Source organism: Musca domestica, unplaced genomic scaffold (genome assembly GCF_030504385.1).
Source record: "Musca domestica strain aabys unplaced genomic scaffold, Musca_domestica.polishedcontigs.V.1.1 11, whole genome shotgun sequence".
NCBI classification, from domain to species: Eukaryota; Metazoa; Arthropoda; class Insecta; order Diptera; family Muscidae; genus Musca; species Musca domestica.
The window spans coordinates 2372522-2384996 of NW_026712133.1; the positions used below are offsets into that span (position 1 = coordinate 2372522).

The 12475-nt window shown below is 30.4% G+C and overlaps 1 protein-coding gene and 1 long non-coding RNA gene across 5 annotated transcripts in view; both read right to left on the reverse strand.

The window, feature by feature from the left end:
* LOC101901484 (nipped-B protein) overlaps positions 1-12475 on the reverse strand; it is a 436426-nt gene that overhangs the window by 201218 nt on the left and 222733 nt on the right. The gene's annotated exons all lie outside the window — the stretch shown is intronic.
* LOC131806013 (uncharacterized) lies at positions 1893-3858 on the reverse strand. The gene is made up of 3 exons (XR_009343926.1): positions 3061-3858; positions 2396-3001; positions 1893-2336 (listed from the first exon to the last, which is right to left on the reverse strand). It is a non-coding gene; the product is annotated as an uncharacterized LOC131806013 (long non-coding RNA).

The following is a 12475-nucleotide window of genomic DNA, read 5'->3' on the forward strand; positions in this document are numbered from 1 at the left end:
AATATCATTTCAGAAGAGGATTCAAAATAAAGAAATATTTTCACCATATAAAAGAGAGAGAAAACAAAAAAATCGCATGAAAATATGCCAATGAAAATGCGAATTAAAAAATATTTTTGGCGTAATCTTTTTTTTTTAACTTGACATACTATATTAAAGTGTACATTTTTTATTGCTTGAATGAATAACATTAAATATAAAATTAGTGCGCAGTACGATGTTAAATGGGGATCCTTTATGTCTAAAATTGGCATCTAGTTTTCAACTCCAGGACCTAAATCGTGCTTCAGCTGGAAGATGCGAACACATTTAAACAAACAAAAATTACCGACAAAACGTGATGGAGCTAATTTTAAAACTTAGATCTACTTCTTTCATATGACAATAATCCGTCCAATGAGAACTCAAAATGCAAAATTCATAGGGACTGCAATCAGAACATCCGAATATAAAGGCTGCAAAAATTGTAGAGAAAATTGGACATTTAGTAAGAAAAAAATTTATATCCTTGCAGAAATTCTTCCTAAATATCTTTTGCAAGTCATCATATGGGTCATAACTCCCATTTAAGAGTACAACCCGATTTCAAGCATATTTTACATTTTAACCATATTTTTCATATTAATTTCGCCCAATGTTGGTAATTTGAGAAGAAACCATCCTTGCAAAAAAGGATCACTTTTTGGAATAACCATCATATGATTCAAGGTATTTTCGGGGTCTTGCCCATTTTTATTCATTTATTTGGTCCTTATTTGTTTCTAAGGGGGTAGAAACTCTCTTCTCATAAAATTTTAAATTTTCGGAATTGGGTCCATCTTGATCTTGAAATGTCAGTCGGAAATTGTGGCAGAAACATGAAAAAAATACAAATATTAGAAAATAGCACGGAACCGAACATTTGTTTGATTGTAATTGAATTATACTATGATGAAAATATGGATTTTGTGGCTTTAATGCAGGGCTAGGAAGAGAGCCTCAAAATTTTTTTTGTATGTGTTTTGAAATAACAAAATATTGCAAGTGTTTTTTGCCTCTCTTTACACAGTGAGAAATAATTTATTATCCGTAAGTTTTCAGTTATAAATGTTCTCTCCAATTTTTATAATTTGTTGTTTAAGTTTGCTTTGTTTTTAACGTCAATTTGTAATCGGAATTCGTTGGCAGAAATTTGGAGCTATATTTACACAATTATTAAAAAAAGAAGATGATATAAATGTCATCCAAAAATATTTTCAGAAATTTTAAATAATTGTTTAATAATTTCGGACATAACATGCTAACCATCCAAATTGACCCTTTAAAAAGTAATACCGATTACTACAGGCTGATATACAGACATACGCAAATAGTCGTAGAATTTTACTCTGATCAAAAACTTATATCCTGTGTTGGGTCCTAAAAGATTATTTCTGTGAATTACAAACAGAATGATAAACATCACATCTTGCTATTTTTCCTAAAATTGACTAAGACTGTACATGCCATTTCATAGAAATCAGGGGATACTAAAATGTCTACTAATTTAGAAGGAAAATTAATTTTTCGGTCAATATGAAATGAACTCCTACTCCTAAAATGTGAATCCCTATACAGATTCTGTCAAACAGAAATTAATCAAAAAAATAAATCTTAACAGTCGTAATTTTTACAATTTCGCAAATATTTGTTTAAAATATATAGATATATATATATATATATATATATATATATATATATATATATATATATATATATATATATATATATATATATATATATATATATATATATATATATATATATATATATAGATATATATATATATATATATATATATATATATATATATATATATATATATATGCTCCAATATTTCTTACGCTGTATTCATTAAAATATCCGACAGCACCTTCTTCATCGACTGCTCGAATAAAACTAAAAGGGCAAAGAGTATCACTTGGGATATCTGTGTGTTCACCAACACAATTGTAAAAAATAAATTCCCAACATACCAAACCTAGCATACCAAATTGACTTGAGAATAATATTTTAATAAGCTTTCACACATAAGCCTTAAGCTTGAGAAAATCTTGAGAATGTATTGAGAAATGCTTGTTTAACAATTATAGAAAAATCGAAAGGGAACCCTTACTCATAAGCTTATTCTTGTAATTGCAGAATAAGCTTACGAAAGTAATATATTTTCAATGGTATAAAATATTTATTTTTTATTTTTTTTAATTATTTTACACATTTCATTCATTGATCGCCATCCTAGCTGTCGCTGCCTTCCGCATCTCCTCCACTAATTCTTCACTTCTCTTGAATTCTTGCAACTTTTTGACGCCTCTATTCTGAAATGAGATTGAAATAATATACACTATAGATTCCCAGATTTATTATTCATCATTACCTTAGAATTTCGTCCAGAAATGGGTCTTAAATTCGCGTGATTTTGATTTTAACCAAAGAAAATATTTTTTTGTCAACAATTTTCAGAAAAAAAATTAAAACAAATTTGTCAACAAAGGACAGATTTGAGAAAAGTTTGTGCAAAAAAGTTTTTCTCTAGCATTGTTGAAGAATTCTTACGATAAACTATTTTCATAATATTATTCTCAAGCTGTATTATGTTTTTGGTATGTTGGGAATTGACTTGAGAATAATATTTTAATAAGCTTTCAAACATAAGCCTTAAGCTTGAGAAAATCTTGAGAATGTATTGAGAAATGATTGTTTAACAATTATAGAATAATCGAAAGGGAACCCTTATTCATAAGCTTATTCTTGTAATTGCAGAATAAGCTTACGAAAGTAATATTATATCAAGCTTATTTTTTCAATGGTATAAAATATTTATTTTTTAATTTTTCTAATTATTTTACACATTTCATTCATTGATCGCCATCCTAGCTGTCGCTGCCTCCTGTTGCATTCTTTCCCCTTATTTGAGCTTCCGCATCTCCTCCACTAATTCTTCACTTCTCTTGAATTCTTGCAACTTTTTGACGCCTCTATTCTGGAATGAGATTGAAATAATATACACTACAGATTCCCAGATTTATTATTCATCATTACCTTAGAATTTCGTCCAGAAATGGGTCTTAAATTCGCGTGATTTTGATTTTAACCAAAGAAAATATTTTTTTGTCGACAATTTTCACAAAAAAAAAAAAAAAAAATTAAAACAAATTTGTCAACAAAGGACAGATTTGAGAAAAGTTTGTGCAAAAAAGTTTTTCTCTAGCATTGTTGAAGAATTCTTACGATAAACTATTTTCATAATATTATTCTCAAGCTGTATTGTATTTTTGGTATGTTGGGTTGTTTTGAATTTTCTGTCAAATTGGTTTTGGGAGAATATTTAGTTTTGTTCGAGCAGTCGATGAGGAAGGTGCTATCGGATATTTCTATGAATACACCTTAAGAAATATTGGAGCAGAAATATATCTTACAACATATTTAAAATAAATATTTCCGAAATTGTAAAAATTATAACTTTTAAGAATTATATTCTTTGATCGAATTCTATTTGACAAAATTTGCATTCGAATTCACATGTTAGGAATAGAAATTTTTTTAATATTGTTAGATAAATGTATTGTCCTTCCAAATTAGTGGACATTTTCATATCCCTTGATTTCTCTGAAATGATATGTACGTTCTTAGTCAAGAACAGGATCTGATGTTTGTCATTCTGTTTGTAATTCATAGAAATATTATTTTAGGACCGAACGCAGGATATGATGTTTTGATCAGCATAAAATTCTACGACTATTTACCTATGTCAGTGTGTGGTAATCGGGATTACTTTTCAAAGGGTCAACTTAGATGGTTAGTATGTTATGTCCGAAATTATTAAACACAAATAACATCACAATTATATAAATTTTCTGAAAATGTCAACTTTTATATATATATATATATATATATATATATATATATATATATATATATATATATATATATATATTTTTTTTTTTTTTTTTTTTTTATTTTAAAATGAATCATAATCGAAATAATTGTGCAAATATATCTCCGAATTTTCCGATCAAAATATAAATTTTTACCAATAAAGTTGTTTTGAAAATAGAAAATTTTAAATTGAAAATTTAAAGATAACAAATTATTTCTCACTCTGTAAAGAGAGGCAAAAATACACTTGTAATATTTTGTTATTTCAAAACACATACAATCACAAAAAAATTTTGAGGCTCTCTGCCTAGCCCTGCTTTAATGACAAAAAAAATAATAAATAAAATAAAAATAATAATTCCCACCTTGCGGTAATGGGTGTAAAAAAGTAATTATCATTAACTTTTCTGAAATCATTCTGCCCTCAATTATGGGGTGGAAAAAACTAAATACAACGCAGCACGCTAAACATTGGAATTACGAATTCCAAATTACAGCTAATTTGAATGGAAAATGTTGCTAAGCTAATTTCTGCCATGAATATTTAGTTCTATTTATAAATTACTATGGAGTCATTACATATAATAAACATTGTGCCGCTTACATAAGTCAGATCTGTGATTTATCAATGCGATATGTATGCCCTATTCCAATGAAATTCGGCATGAGTGACTAAATTTAGTACAAAAATAAATTTGCCAAATTATATTGAAATCGGTACAGATTTGGATATAGCTCCCATATATATTTTCGGTCGATTTTGCTTATTTGATGCACCCAACGCGATATCCAACGAAATTTGGAATGCGTGACGGGATTTGATCAGAAAATAAATTCGTCAAATTATCGGTTCAGATTTGTATATAGCTCCCATATATATTTTCGACCGATTTCATTTATATGATGCACCCAACACGACATGTATGCTCGATTTCAACAAAGTTTGGAATGCGTGACGGGATTTGATCAGAAAATAAATTTGTCAAATTATATTGAAATCGGTACAGATTTGGATATAGCTCCCATACATATTTTCGACCGATGTTGTTTATTTGATGCACCAAGCACGACATGTATGCTCGATTCCAATGAAATTTGAAATGCGTGACGGAATTTGATACAACAATAAATTTGTCAAATTATATTGAAGTCGGTTCAGATTTGGATATAGCTCACATATATATTTTCGGCCGATTTTGGTTATTTGATTCACCCAACGCGATATGTATGTCCGATTCCAGTGAAATTCGGCATGAGTGAATAAATTTAGTAAAAAAATAAATTTGCCAAATTATATTGAAATCGGTTCAGATTTGGATATAGCTCCCATATAAATTTTCGACAGATTTCGTTTGTTTGATATACCAAATACGATATTATGGTTCTATTCAAATGAAATTTAGAATGTGCGACGGGATTTGATCGGAAAATAAATTTGCCAAATTATATTGAAATCGGTTGAGGTTTGGGCATGGCTTACACATATGGTATGTATGTCCGATTCCAATGAAATTTGGAATGTATGGCGGGATTAGACCAGAATATAAATTTGTCAAATTATATAGAAATCCGAAATTTCAGTGAAATGTGGAAGGTGTGACGGAATTTGGTCTAAAAGTAAATTTTGTCAACTTATAGTTAAATCGGCTCTCGTTGTAAAAATAAAATTATATATAACTAGCTGACCCGGTCCGCGTTGCCGGCCCGTACTTTTAGTCTTTAACGTATATTTTTTAAAGCATAATAAGTCACAGAGCTGAGTTATGTAAGTGACACAATTTTTATTATAAGTAATGATTCCATAGTTATTTCTAAAAAGAAATAAATATTCATGGCAAAAATTATAATAGATGTTCATCTACCGTTGGATTAAGATATTTTGAATAGCCTGATCTTATTTTTCAGCTATAGGCTTTACTTTGAGTTTCAACAACCTGTATTATATGGAACATCTATAATAGCCCCATGTGAAAACTCTGCTCAATTTTTGGTATTGTAAAGAGCTTAGCAATATTTTCCATTCAACTGAGCTGTAATTTGGAATTTGTGTTTCCAAAGTTTAGAATACCGTGCTGCGTGGTATTTAGATTTGTCCACCTTCTAATTGTGGGCAGAATGATTTCAGAATAGTTAAAAGATAATTACTCTTTTACCGTAAGAATAGAATTAATTTTTTTGTCATTTTTGTTTGTTCATATGTGTTCGCATTTTCCAGCTGAAGCACGATGTAGGTCCTGGAATTGAAAGCTAAATGTCAATTTAAGCATGAAAGATCGCCATTTAAAATCGTATTGCGTACCATCCGAAATTGTATGAACTCTTAAAATCCGTCAAACCGTTCTTGAGTTATAAGCGTAGTAACTGACATACTTTCTTTTATATGGTGAAAGTAATTCTTTATTTTGTTCACAAAAAAAAACGATTGAATTCAATATGATAAGCTAAATTAAAAAAAAATCTTACATTATATAAAATTGGCAAAAAAAGAGAAGCAAATTAAAAAAAAAAATTCAACTTATTCGCTGATTTTTTACAGCAAATGTTTAGAGGTCCTTACGAAGTTTGTCAATAGAATGTACTATTATTTTAAAATTCGATTCCATTAACATTTTTTCAGTTTTCCCCGATTTTAGAATTTTTGCAATGAGATCGTGATTTTTTAGTGATTTTAAAAAAGTAATTAAAATATTGAATTTTTTGTTCATAGCTTATTATCTTCTGAAATGATATTATTCGTATAATTCCATTTACCCAAAAAATACATAAAATCTACAAATAACATTCTTGTCCGTTGTCGCTTTATACTCCCCAAAAAGATATTGGTATTAAAGATATTAGTATTAAAAGATATTAGTATTAAAAAAACACTACAAATGTACATTCGAAAATAGCAAGTCAAAATTGAAAAAATCATGCTAAAACATTAATATTGTACATTTCAAAAAACAAAATGAAAATATTAAAATTTCGAATTTTTACGCGATGGTTTTGGATTTTATCCTTTTCTGCCAAGAGACAATTTCAAATTTGTCTGTATCGTTAAAATCAGATACGCGGTTCTTGAGTTATAAGCGTAGTAACTAACACAACTTTCTTTTATACATTTTGATATATTTAGATTAATAAGTAGGTGTGGTTAGTTCCTTAGCCCCCAAATAAATATTTAGGGTTGGGTGGGAAGTCAACAGTATCTCGTGTAATAATTTTCAAACCGATATCTTCATTATTTTGGCAAATATAACGATTTTAGATAAATCGAAATAGTGGGCGGGGCCAATATTTTTTCTTTAAAAACCTAACTCGGGGTATGACGAACGTTTGTACAAAAAAATTATGCAAATAGGACCATCCGTTCTCAACTGATTCCATTACTAACGAACAACAATTGATTTATATATATAGATTATTCTAAAAACATATTACACAGGCATATTTCAAAAGGTAAAATATAGACATTAATATGTATTCTAATATGATGGAAATTAAAATTTATCTTTTTCCTACAATACTGTTTTTTTTTTTAGTTTTTGATTTATAGTATTAAGTATAGGTTTACAATACATGGAGAATGATAGTAATAAAATGTGAATATCAACAAAATTAGTTCAATAATATTATAATTAGAAACAATTAGTTTTTTCATCCTGTATAAGTTAGATACTTTGCCCCTCAACTTCCCTTGCTCGATCAATCACGGATGCTGATTGGCGCACAGGTATCTCCTCTATACTCCCCTGGCGGAGACCGTAGTGAGCGGATCGTCGCTGGGCATTGGTTGTTGTCGGTAACCTCACCTTGTTACACATGCTCTCATTGGAAGTAGTTGTAGTTGTATTAGTAGACAGACATGGGATCCTCTGCGATAACCTAGAACATCTGCGTTCACTTGTCTTTAGTCTTTGAAGCGAAACCCATCACGGCCACTGTCGCCAACAATCCATATGAAAAGAGGGAACCTTATTGTTGAAAAAACACATCAAAAGCAATTCAATAAACCAGCAAATTTTGCAAGAAAAGAAACTAATCCTAATTGTTTTATTTTTCTTATTGTTTCTTTTCCCCCATTACTCTACATAAACACATTATTTTAAAATGGTTTTACTTTCGGACATGCCGATTCTTAAATTTGACTACGAAATGTTCGTTATCATCCTCTGATTCAATCAGTCTCACAGGTTAAAAAAGGATTTTCAATTTTGTTAAGACGTTTCCTTGTATTTTCTGCATTGGCATAATTTGTATCGATTGGGGTTTCTTAACTATTTGAGGATTAAATTTAGGAATTTTGCTGTAGCAATTTTGGAAAAGACGTCAATACATGTCAGGTAGTGATTCCTATCGACTACAAATCTCTCTCCTTTTCGTAGGAGGCGTGTGACTTTAAAGGGAAGTTTTTACAATGGTTACATAACTCACACTCGTTTATAATCTTTTTAAGCCAAGAGGTCACCATATCTGTCTCGCTTGTCATACGGCTCCAAGGGCTACATTTGACGCATCGGTTGTCTAATATGGGATCATTAGTTATGAGAAGTTTTATAGTGTCGACAGCATTTATATATTCCTATTGGACGAATTGATTTTGTTTCCCTTTTTTAAACAATGTGTTAAAGGTTTTGTTATTTTCGAAAAATCTTTAATAAATTTCTGATAGAAACCGGTTAATCCAAAAAACAACTTTTTCCTTTTTCAGTTTTTTTTTTTGGAATGGAACACTCTAAAATCGCATTGATTTTATTAGGCTAGGGTGATTTTTATTAGGCCTTATGCCCTCGGAATTAATGATATGGCCAAAAATCGGCTTCTCTTCTCAAAAACGCACATTTTTACCTGGATCTTAAGTTAGCTGCACTAAGTCTATCAAAACTTTTTGAGGGACGAAATATGCAATGAAGCACTAAAAGCGATGATATCGTCTAAGTAGACCATACAATTTTTCCCGATCAATTTGTATTGTATTGTAAATCGTTGTAACGTTTTAAGGACAAAAGCCATACTTATTTTACGTGGAAAATTATGTCATCGGGATCTCTATTTGATGAATACCTTGCTTTAGATCGATTGTGCATCTTCCAAGTTTATCAAGTATCTCATACATAATTGGAATCTCATAATACATAATTGGAATCGTTTATGGTGATATCGTTTAATTTACAATAATCTACAACCATTCGCCATTTTTTGAATTTCCTTTGAATCAATTGCTTTACTACTACCCAATATGGGGACGATTTATGACAAATAATACCTTGTTCCAGCATTGTCTTTATTTGCATATTTTTGTATGTACTTCAGGGTATGTGCACCATTTTTTGTACATTAGATCCTCATGAGCTGTTTGTTGTTAAGTGTTTAATTTTGTCAGTAAATGTTGAGTTCCTTCTTTATAAAGTACATTTTCGTACTTGCTTCAAAGTTTTCTTGTTTCATGAAATTCTTCTTGATTTAAATGCTCAGGTCTAAATTCGGGTTTCTTTATCTCGTGTTCCTGTATTAATTTCTAAAGTTAATTTTGATGCCAATATGCTTTCGCCTATGACGCTTATTTTTTGCTCAAAGTTGACTTAAAATGTCGTATCCTAATAAACCGTTGTGATTATCTGCGAATTCACAAACATAGAATCGATGTTGGTACGATGTTGGCTATAAAATTTCTGGAATATTATTTAATTTTTCCAGCAACAGTTTTAACAATCGGGGTTTGGGAAATTGTCTTTTCTATTATACATTTTTATATTATATGTGCCAACAATGAATTTTATTAATTGTTCTCCGAGGCCTGTAATTTTCAACGTCTTGCTCCATTGCTACAGGGGCACCATAGCGTCTTATTCGAGACTGGTTCGAATCGTTGCAGAGAATATTTTTAACCTGTTGAGATAATTGTTGTTTATTCGAAAAAACCTAACGAACTGTTATTATAATATGTGCCGTTATGGATTTTGTTATGAAACAGAAAAACTAGAGTCATGACTATAATCTGGATATGGGGTAAGGTGCATAAACTGAATGGAGTTGTTAACAATTAAATGGATATGGATTTTGGTATCTGTTACTGCCTAAGTGTTGTTTATTTTGTTTCAAGTAAAATTTATAATTATTACGCGCAACTCAATTATAGTCATCGTTTCTTTTTTATGACAGATTTAAGATTTTTTACAAATTGGTACTTTTATTCGGTTTAAGTTCTGATTTTTTATGAAACATGTTATATTTATGTTCAACGAATTTTATATTGACAATTTAGCTTAATAATGTAGCTTAATAATATAAATTCTTTTTAATTAATGTAGGTACGTTTAGCATTTAATAAAAAAAGAACACAAGTTATGCATATATGTTTCATTAAGTTAATATTTATTTATTTCATTTATTATTAGATGACGTATAAGCTTAGCCTAGTGAGTACAGTCTTGAGTGTTGAAAGTTTGAGAGCATGTATAAAGATTTGACAGGGCAAACCTCAACGAAATGAAGGACATTTTCAGGCTTATTAGTATAACTATTTAATATAGAATCTCATAAAATATTGTCTTTTATTGACCCCTGGTTTGGTCCTTAATTATTCGTTAAAATGTACGCGCTACGGTGTATTGCAACCTTGTGTTAGCGCCTTTGACATTGTAACGAGTAATTTGTTGTCACTTGTTTAGACATCAGTATGTATATCGCTGTCTTTCGGACAGATAAAATCAGACTATCGTTTTCAAGCACATATCGTTGCGCATAGAAAGGCATGTTCGTGCTAAAGGTAATATTGCTACCCGCCAAGTAAACTCACAATAAATAGATGATTTTATACTAAGAAAACATTGGATCTTTTATACATAACCGTTCAGACCACTGCTCGACACATTCGGCGTTACACTAACATCGGCAGAGCCACTCTCAGCCAAACATTCGGTCCTTCGAGCTCAATTCTTCAACCCGGATTAACATTTGTACCTTTGAACCGGATATTTTTGGACGATTTTGGAATGCACAACATACAGTCCATTACTTCCGCATTACAAGAATAGTGCAGTATTTTCAAAGTGAGCCATCGTTTTTCAACGTTACATTTCTTAATTATACCCTCCACCATAGTTTGGAGGGTATATTAAGTTTGTAACACCTCGAAATATACATTTTAGACCCCACAAAGTATGTATATTCTTGATCAGCATAAAATTCTATGTCGATTTAGCGATATCCTTCCGTCTGTGGAAATCACTCTAGCTTCCGAACTAATTGAAGTCGATTGATAAAATCTGCAGGACTTTTGGTATTGAAAATGGGTCATGAAGGTCCACGTTTTGGTATAGCCCCCATATAACGGTACCTCCGATATTCGGTATTTTAATGATTTTAGCGACATTATTCACCGGAATTGTTTCAAATTTGGTATTTGAAGTTCGTAGTGGATACTACAGCCTAAGACAGAAAGTTGTCTGTGCCGGTCTACGTCTTTGTATAGCTCCACATAGCGGTACCTCCCGATATTCGGTATTTTTATGATTTTAGCGACATAATTCACCGGAATCGTTTCAAATTTGGTATTTGAAAATTGTCTGTGCCGGTCTACGTCTTCATATAGCCCCCATATAACTGTACCTACCGATATTCGGTATTTTGATGATTTTAGCTACATTGTTACCGATTTTTTTAAGATTCGCATTTGAATATTGTAATGGCTTATGACAAATGTTACCTATGCAGGTCCATGTCGTTGTATAGACCCTAATATAACAGCTACATTTGGCATTTTTAAGACTTTAACAGAATTTTTAACGGATTTTATTGTTTTTGAGAGTTGCCAAATTCGTTCCAAATAGTGGATAGTATTTAAAGTTCCGCCCGGCCGAACTTACAGCTTTTTTTACTTATTTTGTACTGTTTTCCGCCAATCGTCGCTTTTAATTTGCTTACATTTGACAGCATCATATCAAAACAAAAATCAAAAATACATTTCTTGGAAAAATCGTTTGCTAATTTTTTTTTTGTGTTGGTTCATTTAAAACCACATAGCATTAAATCTGATTTAGTTTAGTTGGCACCAACAAAACCCCCTTCAGGCATTATAGTTGATAATTGTTAGTTTGCAATATTATTCCCTTCTTTAGGTTTATTCACAATAATATTGTATACTGTTGTTGTTGAATTTATTATTTATTTTGTCGAATTAATTTTTTTGTTTTGGTGGCTGCAAATAACAACAACACTGTTTGACCATCAACCAATATCATTGCTTGTTTTATGGTTGTTCTCTGATCATAACTTTTTTAGATCAGTCATTTGTTAGATTAAATATTTTTGCTTATTTCTTTTTCTGTCGTTTATTTAGTTTGATTAGCTACACTACGTTGGTTGGTCGTTTTTGTTAGTTATATTTCTTGATGTAGGACATTAAATTATCATATTAAAGTTAAAAAAAACTAGATACTATAGTGCATTAAATTTTTGGTTCTTATTTCGAACTTTTAGGAACTAATACCTCCAATAGGCAAGAATTTTTGGCAAGCTAAATAATAAAAAATTACATTTTGGTTTTATTTTGTTTTGTACTCTTCCCCAATAATGTTCGGTGATTCTGCGAAGC